Below are 13,036 nucleotides of genomic sequence, written 5' to 3'. Positions count from 1 at the left end.
TTCGTTCGAGGTGGTAATGACCTCTTAACACAAGGTAGACAATTTTGTATATACTTTTGCACGTCTTTCCGTCTTCCTGCCCAGAAATAACGGGCGGCTATTCGGCAGTTTGTGGCGCGAAGGCCGTTATGACATGCCTGCAGGCTATCGTGACATTGTGCGATAATCTTGGAACGTAATTCTTTCGGGATTACTGCCTGTTTACCCAAGTGGGTCTTTCGATATAAAATTTCATCTTCAACTGAAAACTCAGGCAAAGCCACATATTTCTGACATTCGACGTCTCTTTGCTGTGCCTCCCTTAATTCTTCAATAGAAACGTCATTAGCTACGATCACTCTGACTTTTCGGCTTAATGCGTCGGCGTTCTGATGTAACTTGCCCGGTTTGTGTTTCACCTCATACTCAAATTCGCTCAATTTCAAAGCCCAACGAGTTAGCCTACTACTAGGGTCTTTTAAGCTCAACATCCACTGTAACGCGGCGTGATCAGTGATGACAGTGAATTTTCTCCCATACAAATAACATCGGAAATAAGTTACACCAAACATGAGTGCTAGAAGTTCCTTCTCAGTTGTGCTATAATTTGACTCTGCTTTATTAAGCTGTCGAGACGCATAACCAATTGGTCGTTCTTCGCCATCTATCTCTTGTGACAGAATGGCTCCTACAGCATAATCTGAGGCGTCCACTGACAGTATGAATGGTTTTTCAAAATCCGGGTACGCTAGTACAGGGGCTCTAGTTAAAACATGTTGAATTTGTTGCATAGCTTTATCACATTCTTTGGTCCAAATAAAACTAACTCCTTTTTTCAATAAATTAGTCAGGGGCTTAGCAAGGGTGGCATAATTATTCACAAAACGTCTGTAGTAGTTTGCAAGGCCTAAAAATGACTGTAGTTCTTTGACATTTGTCGGTGTTGGAAATTCCTTTACTGCGGTGGTTAAACGGGGGTCCGGTTTGACACCTTCTCCACTTATTATATGACCTAAATATTGTACTTGTGACTGGGCGAAAGCACACTTTTCTAATTTTACACTCAAATGAGCTCCTTTTAACCTTTGCAAAACATCCCTCAGTCTTTCTGCATGTTCTTTTATCGTTTTAGAAAAAATAATAATGTCATCCAAATACACCAAGCATGTTGTAGGTTTCAACCCACGCAGCAGCAAGTCTGCAAATCTTTGAAAAGTGGCAGGGGCGTTTCTCAATCCAAATGGCATCCTTACAAATTCATACAATCCTGTAGGTACAACAAAAGCAGTTTTATGGCGGTCCTGGGGTGCAGCAGGGATCTGATGGTACCCAGAACGCAAATCAAGGGTGGTAAAATACTTACAGTTGCCCAATCGGTCCAATGTTTCATCAATGCGCGGTAACGGATATGTGTCTGGTGTCGTTACCCGATTTACTGCCCGCATATCGACACATAGGCGATAGGCTTTCTCCCCATTTACTGATTTCTTTGGCACAACGACCACGGGGGACGCCCACGCACTCGAGGAGGGTTGTATGATTCCTGCAGCTAATTGCTGCTGAATCGTATCTTCAACTACAGACTGCAAATGATATGGTATACGGTAAGGTTTTTGTGCAATTGGCCGAGCTTCTCCGGTCGGAATTTCGTGCTGAACCAAATCCGTAGCCGGTAGAAACTGCCTCTCTTCAAACAACCACGAAAATTCCTCTAATACTGGCTGCAACATTCTTTTCTCCTCACTGTTTAAATGACCTAACTTCTCTGCAAACTGACTCCTTATCGTCGACGCGACATATCGCACTTCTCTAACTGAACATTTCTTTCCTTTCCTTCCTTTCTTATCTTTATTTCGCTGCTTCTCAGCTCCTCTTATTTCCTCAAAAATTTCCTGACCACTGGCAACAATAGTACCCTTCGGTATCACAACATCTTCTACACCAAAATTATCTATACTTACTGGTATCGCAAAACCCTTCTGTCTCCTCTCCGGTCGGCAGATACTTCTCTTTATATGTACTGACTGACGATCTAAAACATCATTGTGGGTGAGCGGGTCAACCAGGATGTCTGTCTTAGGCTGTTCTTGACTTTTGACATCTATCCAGAGAATCTTTCCACTTCCGCCTTTTATCCTCACAGGGTCAGTGGTTTTTATCGCCCACATCTGCGGTTTTATGGGAGACTGTGAACGGCGCCTTTCGCAGCTCCCTCGCGTCTGACGGGGGTGCGCACTGCCAAATCGGTGAATTGCTTCGCCGAACTGCACAGTTCGCGTTCGATAATCCACTATCCCCTGATAACGGTGCAGGAAGTCATTCCCTAGTATGATGTCAAATTCACCCTTCTTTAGCCTTACTACCTCCATCCTCTGACTATTTACCCTCGTCGATTTGCAGATTCACTACACACGAACCTGCAGGGACAATTACTTCCTCTCCAAGGCCACTGATATGGTACCGGGGTGGCTGTAACACCCTTCGATCATTTTTCTCCACAAACAATACACTAACTTGAGCACCAGTATCAACTAAAATTCTAACTAATTTGTTCCCGAGTACGCCAAATAGACTAACGTGTTCCACCTCTTTACATTTTTCGGTCCTAACCGGGTGTATCATTTTTGTCGGAGGCGCGGGTGGGTGGTGGAACCTGCCCCCCAAGCGTTTCCCTGATTCGACCCCACGTTGCGGCGGTGGCCGCGCATCTGATTAGAAAATGGAGACTTTGTGGGGCAAATATTATTAGCATGACCTACTGTCTGGCAAATAGTGCAATACGGCGCGCGACAGCGCATTGCCGTATGGTTGGGCTTCCCACAACGCTGACAAAATACTTCTTTTGCTGGGACCGGTACTGGGTTCGTTGGGCGCGGGGCGGCAGCGCAAAAACGCAACACCTCTTCGCGTAGCATTGCCAAACGAACAGCTTCAAACAGAGAAGTGGGGTAGGCTGCTTTGACTTCTCCTCCGATGCGGGGGTCAATACCGCGAACAAATGCATCAATTGCACGCGCTTCGGCTTCTGAGCGCAAAATTCTGTTTTCACTGGCATTTTCACCTAGCTTGTAGGTACGACAAGATACTGCTCGTATGCGATCTGCAAAGGCATCAAAATCCTCGTTAGGCTTCTGCCTAAGGGTTGATAATTGATCTCTGTAATATGCGGTACCTCTGGTATCGGAATAACGCGTAGTCAATCCGCGGGCCAATACTTCGAATTCGTGCGTGTCACGCAATTCGTCCACCGTTTCTAGGAACATTCGGGCTTCCCCTGTCAACTTCAGTCTGGCTACATTGACCAGTAGATCATCCGGCCAGGCACACGTGCGACCCACATCACGAATATTTTGTAAAAACATAGCCACGTTTTCGTGGGACTTCCCAGAAAACGTGGGAATGAAATCAGCCGCAGGAAAATTGCTTACAGTCGCCGTGTTAGCAGAAATTGTGGCGTTTGTATTAGAGACAGAATTAGTGTTAGTTGCCTCTGTTTGAGCATTAGTTACAGGGGTAGAGCTAGCCACAGGTATGGAAGTTCGCGCACTAGCTTCCAGCGTCTGTTTCAAGACGCGGTTTTGCTCAAGTAGCTCCTGATTTTGTGCGAATAACTGGCGCATTTGTGCATTTATAGCCTCGAGCGGGTCTTGCGAGGCGGGTGCCTCTACGGGGGTATCCCGTTCCGTCGCTCGTGTCCCTATCGGCATGTTTACAATTTTATGGGACGCTAGTGACCAGAAAAAAGTAATGATTGTTACAAAAAAAGGACGGCCACAAAGATTCTCAATCCAGCGGCGGAAGATCGTCGAAGCTATAGTTGTAAGCATCGCGGCGACTTACATGGTGATGGCGACGGTATGGTGCAGTGGCGGCGAGCGGTGGTCGGCGGCGACGGCGTCCGGACCCTCGGGCGGCGGCAGATGTGTTGGCGGCGGACGGCGCTGGCTCGGCCGGTCGGCGATGGCGGCAGGCCCCTGGCGCGTCGGTGACAGCGGCGGGCGGCGGCGGCTGGCGTGATATTTTATGATGTTATGATGTTTTGATGTTTTATGATGTTTTGATGTTTTATGATGGTTCTTGTATGCAAACAATATTGTTGATGTAAGTCCCCTTGCGACCCCTAGGAGGTCTTTAGAGTCTCTATATCCTCCCGTAGGTTAAGACCCCTGCCGTCTTCCGTGAGGGCCATTCTTAATCAAGTAATGTTACTTTGTTTTACAAGCTACATTTGTTTACATTCAAATAAAAATTACATTGAGCGAATTCACGTACGTTCTCCGCTCCCACGGAAGGGGGAGGAATGTAAAGGATGAGCCAGACAATAGGGGATTTTACTTTATTATATGAGCACCCGAACGGTAACTTCATTTTTCCATTGCGGCCAAGCTACGGCCGGCAGTGTTAGCTGCCTGTAAATTCTTTCGTCCCACGGTCTAGTAACAGGAAGTCAGCACCGAGGAAGGGCACCTTGATCACGCGCTTCTCTCATGTGCTTACGAGGTAACGCCGCCCCAGGCGTCGCTTAGCAGGCAACGCTCTGGAAAGTTCCATGCCGCCCGCACGATTTGCCCGGTCCTGACCAATCAGGGTGGAGGAAGCCGCGTGGTGCGTCGAATATACGCGGCCGCCCGTCGCCGGGCCCGCTCTCTTGTATTCTTGCTCACCCGCGAGTCGGATGCGCGTCCTGTAGCACTGAACATCTCCCGCTTCTCCCGGTGCTACGGCACTGTGGACTTAGTTCTGGCAGACAACAACTTTCGTTAGCTTCGCGAACAATGTTCGCCAAATTATAAGCTCTGCCTCACCCTCACCTCCCTAGGCCTATGTAGCCCCTTTCATCATGCTTTAGCCAATAAATGGCCTTTCTCTAAAAATTACACTATTATTCCATAACGCCCACCGCCTGCCCATACCCGCCCATCCTGTACAGTTATGTGCTGCTGCGGAGCGGGCGGTCCATTATTATAATTATTCCGCGCGCTCGCACGCACATCCTCATAGATCATATCCAAATTGTCGAGAACAGAAAGAAAGGCTTCTAGGTCTTCTTCACTCACATTAACTAGTTTTTCTCTTATTGACACAGGAAGTTTTGACTTTAAGATCATGATTACATCTTTGGTTGAAATGGGCGTGTCCCAATACTGAATTTTACGCAGATATTTTTCAAAATAACGTCTCAAACCTCCCGCTCTGGTGTTAAAAGGTTCGGCGTTGTAAACCTCCTTTCGGAGTCTTTGTTGTATACCTGAACTCCAGAATTTATTCAAAAAATGCTTTTCAAAATCTGCATAGGTGTGACATTTGTCTATTATTTCTGTACCCCAAATTGATCCTTCACCGAGTACATAGCCTAAGATGAACTGTATCCGCTGCCTGTCGTTCCATGATTCTGGAAAAGCACCTGTGAATGATTTTAGAAATACCATGGGATGTATATTTCGTTTTTCAGGTATAAAAGGCTGAAAAACTCTGTGTTTTAGCACACTTTCGTCTCGCATTAGTTCAACGAGTGTTAGTTGATCGGCATGACTACGTGATGTGGAAGTTTCGTCACGCGTATTATTTACTGTTGGTGAGAATTGTACCTGACACGCGGGATATTGACGATTATCGTGTTCTGGCGGTAGCGAATACACACTTTGATTGTCACCTTGCAATTCCGTAACTTGTCGTTTCAGTTGATCTATATCATTGCTTAGCTGACGTTTCCATTCCGGAAGATCGTGGCTAAATGCTCGTCTGATTTCACCTAATTCACTGGTTAAAGTGTCACCAGAAGTACCGGGAGCGGTTAAGATTTCTGCTGTAGCAGATTTAACCGTACCCTTTAGTTCAGCGTGTACCTTGCTGACAATGTACTGTTCTTTGGATTGCATCCACTCTTCAAATTCCCTATTAAGTGTATTGCTTATACCGGTGTTGACATCTGCGATCTTTTTGTCAATATTGACATCGGATATTTGCTGAGCAAGGTCTTCGACTCGCTCGCCAACGTGGTTGACACTTTCTGTCAATTGGCTTACTCTCTTTGAAACATCACTGTAATGTTTCAAAGAGTCACTCGCAGTTGATTTACACACATCTATTTGGACCTGCATATCTACGAACTTGCTACCAATATTGGTCTCGGCTGATTCCACCATCGAAAGAACACTATCAATTTTTGCGTGTACGCTTGCGTTTAGCTCGCTTGCGTAAGCAGTGGTAATGGCTTTAATTTTTTCCTCCATGGTGTCATTCGAATTTTTGATTTGTGCTTGGATGTCCTCTATCCTTGATTCTAAACTGCTGAACCTGCTGTCACTTTGATTTGCTAACTGACTGATTTGCGTTCCAAGATTGTCACTTTGGTTTGTTAACTGACTTATTTGCGTTCCAAGATTGTCACTTTGGTTTGTTAACTGACTGATTTGCGTTCCAAGATTGTCACTTTGGTTTGTTAACTGACTGATTTGCGTTCCAAGATTACCCATGTTTGCTTCAAAACTGGTTTTCATATCAGCAAACAATTTTAGTATATCTGACAGCGAGCATTCACGTGACTGCGACGCGGTCTGTGGCGCCGACAGCTCACGTGTCGCTTCGTCGTCTGTTGTTCCCTCACTACGAGATTCAGGTTTGTTTACACCCGCGCGCGGTCTAAGTTGCCTTGGTTGCTCATCAGCCATCGTAAATTTAAAGTAGTTACACTGCACGAGCTAAAAAAGATAATTTTTTTTTTAATTATGATTTTCACTTGTCAGGTGCGCCAAGGATTTCGCGTCCTGATTTCTCAGATATAGCTTGCGCGTTATAAACAATTGAAACTCTGACACACGAAAATGCCAATATGGCAACGGGAGTGATAAAATAAATGAAAAACACTTATAGAGCACTGAAACTGGCACAGATAGCGGCCATTGTGATTCACTAAAATGCACAACAATGGAAATTCTTGCTAACTATTTCTAACTATTGTAAGCGAAATGATGAGATAGAGGCGGATCTAATAGCAAAAGGAAACAGAAATTTGGAAATTAAATTGCTTGAAGAAAAGGAAAAAAGCGTACAGAGTGAATGTCACGAGCCGACTGAATGCTCGGTACACAAAGCTTCAAACGTAATGAAAAATCGTACTCACATTAGTTGTCTTGCGCGCTGCTATTTATTGCTGTTGTGGATTCTTACTGCGATTTTCTGCATATGCGTCCTTTTTTTTTTTTTTTTTTTTTTTAATCACTGGTTTTGGCTTCCAATTTTCTCCAGATGGTAATATGAAAATAAAAGGAACAAATTAGTTTTTTAGTTATGTCCCTGTTCGGGCGCCACATCTAGCGTTAAAAGGTTTTTTGGCTTTTCGTATTTAACCAAATATAACATTGATGATGATAATTTATGGCAAAGTTTGCCGACAAGATAAAGAATGCAACCTTTTAACACTAGATTGCGTACTCACGGCAGTTCTCCTTGGCCGTTTTTTGGTACGACTTGGAAAGAGAGAAAAATTAATGAATGATCGACGATGCGTCGGTTCTCGATTGTGTTCAGGAGACGTACAGATTGATTGCGTGAAAATAGTTTCTCAAATGACCTCTTAACCCGGATTGCTTTCACGCAATCAGACTCTTCAATGAAATTACCTAAGGGACCTATTTGAGTAATAAAAAAAAAAATGCAAAACAGTGAAATTTTGTAAAAAAAATTGTCAGATCGGAAATTGAACACATTAATGGTCTCCTAAATACAATCGAGACACCGCGATAAAGAGCGAACCTGTAACAAAGTTCATTTAAACATAAACATTATTTGTGGTCAATTTAAAGAAAAGAATAAGCATAGATTTTCTGTACAGTGAAACATCAATATATTCTCAAAGAACAAAGGCGTTAAACTATAAACATTAACAAATTTACAATGAATACAAAACTTACACTTTTATGTTTTTCTCATACGTGGAACAGTCCAACAATCGCTGCTTTTGTATGTGTGATATTTTGTAAAAAATTAAATGTCCTGTCGTGCGCGTAAGTATTTTTTATCGTCACAAAGTTTACAAAAGCGTTTTTGTTTTCTTGGTGATAACGTGGTTTTTCACACTAAATGAAATATAACTTGTAGCGGTGCTACACAACACGTCTTAACAAGTCGGCGACCAAACATCAAAGGTAATGAAGTACATGTTAACATATCGGCGACCAGAAGTACAACTAACTATAAAGACTCTAGAATTTTCCTGACAAATGATAAATTGTTCTTTCTTCTGTTTCGCAGCTTCTTGCTATCAAGCGCTGCGGCAATGATTTTAAATATCTGCGCCCAGCGAGTCATAGTGTACCTTTTAAGCGCTGGCCGCGCGTCTTGGTGTAGGCGCACGTTATGAACAGATTTCATTTCTTTACTCTCGCGTTGTCATGCTTAGTATCATTACAAACTACAGCTCGGTGGCTACCCTTTTCTCATATGCAAAATGTCTGAAATCCAATAATATCACAGTCGCCTGTAAATGTATGTATACAGGGTGAAAAGTATTTAAACCGACAAACTCTGGGAGGTTGTAGGGGACATCAAAACAGATATTTTTCCCTAATCTCATTTTTTCCTATAAGGAGTATTTTAACCGGTAGAGGAAGATTTATCTGGCGGCAAATTAATTAAACCAACAAACACTTTTCCATTTTTTTTTTGTGACCAAGAGACAACACATTAACACAACACAATTTCAGTTGCAGTAAATTTTCAAAAATGCCTCCATTGAAACGTAAACAAAGGTTACACCGTCGGAGGATGTTCTGTCTGACACGGGCAAAAACCCCAGGAGTATCCTTAATTGTTCCTGCTGCTGCTACTATCCGGGCAACCAGATCCTCTTCTGATGCAACAGGAGTTGCGTAAAATAGGTTGCGCATCTCTCCCCACACAAAAAAGTCCAGAGGGGACATATCAGGGGATCGAACAGGCCGTGGTGCAGGACCACCTGCCAATCCACGTTTCTGGGAACCGTCGGTCGAGGAATCGACGCAGACGACGACTGAAATGTGCCGGCGCCTCGTCATGTTGGAACCACATGCGTTGTCTTTTAGGGAGCGGGACGGCTTCCAGCAATTCTGGCAATGCTTTGTCGAGAAAATTGTAATAGTGCCTGCCATTTAATGGCCTAGGTAGCAGATACGGCCCAATTAAACAGTCCCCAACAACACCAACCCACATATTAACGAAGAACCGCACTTGATGAGCGCTAGTAACTGTGGCATGTGGGTCATCTTCACTCCAGACATGCGAATTGTGGATGTTGAAGAGTCCATCACGCCCGAACGTTGCTTCACCGGTAAACAACACAGAGGGTGGAAATGTGGGATGCATTTCACACTGTTCCAGGTACCACTGCGAAAACTGTGCTCTGGGTGGATAATCAACTGGTTTCAGGTTGTGGACACGCTGTAAGTGAAATGGAAGTTAAAAATGCTCTCGAAGGACTGTTCTTCCATTGGTCTGATTCGTCCCCATGTTACGTGCAATTGCACGAGTGATGAGTGAAGGATCCCGCTCCACATGCTCCAAGATAGCTTCCTCAAATTGCAGCGTTCTTACCGTGCGACGGCATCCCTGTCCAGGTAATCTGCTAAATGACCCGGTCTCACGCAGACGTTGGTACACAGCATCAAAGGTCGAATGATGCGGGATACAGCGATTAGGATATTGTTGTTGATAAACCCGCTGTGCAGCTCGTCCGTTGTGGTGCGCTACGTAGTACGCACAAACCATATCAGTGTACTCACTCCAGGTGTATCGCTCCATTAGTAAACAGAGACAATGCAGTGCTACACTGGTGGACAGCAGTTGCCTACATCTGAAGATCGTAATACGGCCTCTAACAACTGAAGAGCGTAATACGGCCTCCACCGGTTTAAAAAATCCTCATAGGAAAAAATGACATTAGGGAAAAATATTTCTTTTGATGTCCCCTATAACCTCCCAGAGTTTGTCGGTTTAAATACTTTTCACCCTGCTGATTCTGTGATGGTGTTGAAAACTTTCTACGATGATGGAGGAGGATAATTCTATCATTTGAGGCAAGGGTACCTGTACCGGAAACGAACGCGTCGAAAGTCACAAGCGAAAATCGTTCTGATACCTCTGAAGTCTGGAACCGCGCGACCACTAAGGTTGCTGGTTCAAATCCTGCCTCGGGCATGGATGTGTGTGATGTCCTTAGGTTAGTTAGGTTTAAGTACTAAGTTCTAGGGGACTGATGACCTCAGAAGTTAAGTCCCATAGTGCTCAGAGACATTTGAATTTTTGCACCTGAAGTGGCATACATGCACTAGAGCTGTTATGACTAAGTCTGTAGGGTAAGCAACTTTCAGAGGTCAAAATAAGAAAAAAAGAGTCCGATAAACATTGGCTCGAAAATGCATACCTTAAGAGCTATGAGTACTTGTTCAGTAGAGGAGCTGTGTTTCACACTAGCGAATATGACCAAGTGCTCATAGCTGCTCAGGTATCCATTTTAGATCCCATAATTGCTAAACAGTTTTTCGTTGTTTTGGTCCATAATACTACCTCTGAGAGTTACATACCCTAAATTCTTAACAACAGTAGTGCCGGTACATGCATTCCTACGTCAGAGCTATCTGAACGAGCTTTGCTTGTAACTTTCGACTTGTTCGCCTCCGTATCACAGACCCTTACCTAAGCTTAATACATTTATCCGTCCCCATCATCCCTGAAAGACGTCGGTGCTTATAACTTCGGCACTCTGTTGCATCGTTGGATGATGTATCCGGACATGGGTTCCTATTCAAAATATTACGTACTCACTCCCCTCTACAGGTCCTAGAAGTTTGTGACGGCAATTTCCGAACATCCTGTATTTGCAGCATAGCACGACATTGAGCGCGCAATAACTGCTCTCCAATGAATTTTCAGACTTGAAGTTCGAGGACTGAACATTGTCGGCATTGCAATGTAAGATACTCCATCGGCTATTTTGCATGTCACATTGTTATATGGCTTGGGGCGTACGAACTGACACACCAGAGCAAAAAATAAAAAATAAAAATAAATAAATAAATAAAATGGTTCAAATGGCTCTGAGCACTATGGGACTTAACTTCTGAGGTCATCAGTCCCCTAGAACTTAGAACTACTTAAACCTAACTAACCTACGGACATCATACACATCCATGCCCGAAGCAGGATTCGAACCTGCGACCGTAGCGGTCGCGCGGTTCCAGACTGTAGAGCCTAGAACCGCTCGGCCACTCCGGCCGGCCACACCGGATCGTGCAGTAAAATCAAGAAACTTCCTACTGTCGGCGGAACAGTTAATTGCGTTGACTGCTATGGTTCTTAGGGCCATTCGCGGACCGCCGTAATTACCTCTTTCCCTTTACTAGAAGGTATGCAGCGCTTTACTGAAACTCTCTAAAATTTCAGTAGATGTGGACCACTTTCGAAAAGCTGTTTTAGGCGACACACTGAATCACCTATGTTCCAATGAAAGTTGATTGTGTCAAATTAACGTGAAACCTTGTTATGTGTTCGTCTGAGATAAGGAGAATTGCTACAGCAGAGCAAGCGCACAGGAAAACCGGTACGAAAAGTTACACTGTAAACCGAAACCAGTTCACGTATGGTTGCTGCACGGCTTGCTTAACGAATTACCAATGATACCACAATGACAGTAAGTATCTCTATAACTCCTTCGTATTCATTAAACCGGTCCATCCCTCAGTCAAGCCACTTTTAGACGCATGGTGGCTGTCATACGAAACCCAACCGCCACTTCCGCCAAACCGAACCACCGGCCCGTTCCTTTCACACAACTACTCACACTTTGCCCACCAGTGCATCTGTCCCCGACCTCCTGTTCCGTCACAGACTCGCCCGCCTCTCTGGCTTCGACTGTCGCAAGTCGTCGTCAGAAGTCAGAAAGTGTCTCACATGTATACCGTAAATTATTTAAATTATTCGTAATTCATTGATGTAGTGTCAGGGGTCGCACACTTGCTAATGAAACAGTAAAATGAAGACTTCGTGGCTGATTCTACAACGACTGGTGCCAGACGTACATGTTATTAAATATTCTTCTTGAATTGTATAATTTACAGTACTAAGGAAATGTGTGCGAATGACAAGATGTTAATAAGTGTTCGAAGTTATTCTGAAAGGAAATTTTCTTCTTTCTCATCATGTAGTAGGTTTTCTGTTACACCTGATCGTTTTCTCCTGATTTGCCTATTTAACTCTACCATAACTATCATCTGCTTATCTAAGTAGATATGAGTCAGCTGCATCTTCTAACATTCCTAAAATGGAACGCCGCTCTGTCTGAATCTGGTTCTTACTTCTAAGAGTCTATAAAGCAATTAACTCTAGTGTTCTACTATCGCGCGCTATCTCCTATGTCGGGTACTGCATGCAATTTCTGTGCAACTAAATTGATTGCCGTTTACAAGAGCTCGTCAACATCTCGTTTGCCACAAGCAAAATAATATTAATGAAAACATAAATTTTATAAATGGTAGCGCCCTTCATACAGCGTAAATTCTAAAGTAATTGTTTCGGAGTAAAGGCGCCGTCGTTACTAATTTATTTTTTACTCTTTTCACGCTACTATATTTGCCTAATATTTTTTTATCTACTATTTACAGTCACGTAGTCCCTCAATATGAACATTTGCCTAAGATTCCAGAGCTCAGAACGGAATCTGTTTCCCGCCTCCAGACGAGGCCCACGAGAAAGACTGGCCGCGGCGCGTACGTCACGAATTCGCTCGCACGCTCAGCTCAGCAGACAAAATGCGTTTCTAAACCTGTTAGCTCGCAGCTGGACTTGTAAGTACTAACGAGAATTCCATCTTCCACTGGAATCTGCTATTATGAAGTCTTACTGATTAACAGTACTACAGCAAAATTTAATTTAAGACCAATACTCGATAGAAATGGTATAACGGCTTGCTTATAGCATTTAGTCTCTTCTGCTTATCAGTACTCATTACATGCTGGTAGTGGTGCCTTATGCAACTGATACTAATTTTAGCATGATTTTATTTTATTGTACGCCAGTACAGCCG

Source organism: Schistocerca nitens, chromosome 8 (assembly GCF_023898315.1).
Source record: "Schistocerca nitens isolate TAMUIC-IGC-003100 chromosome 8, iqSchNite1.1, whole genome shotgun sequence".
NCBI classification, from domain to species: Eukaryota; Metazoa; Arthropoda; class Insecta; order Orthoptera; family Acrididae; genus Schistocerca; species Schistocerca nitens.
The sequence above is the reverse complement of the archived record's forward strand: the minus strand, read 5'-3'. Positions refer to the sequence as shown.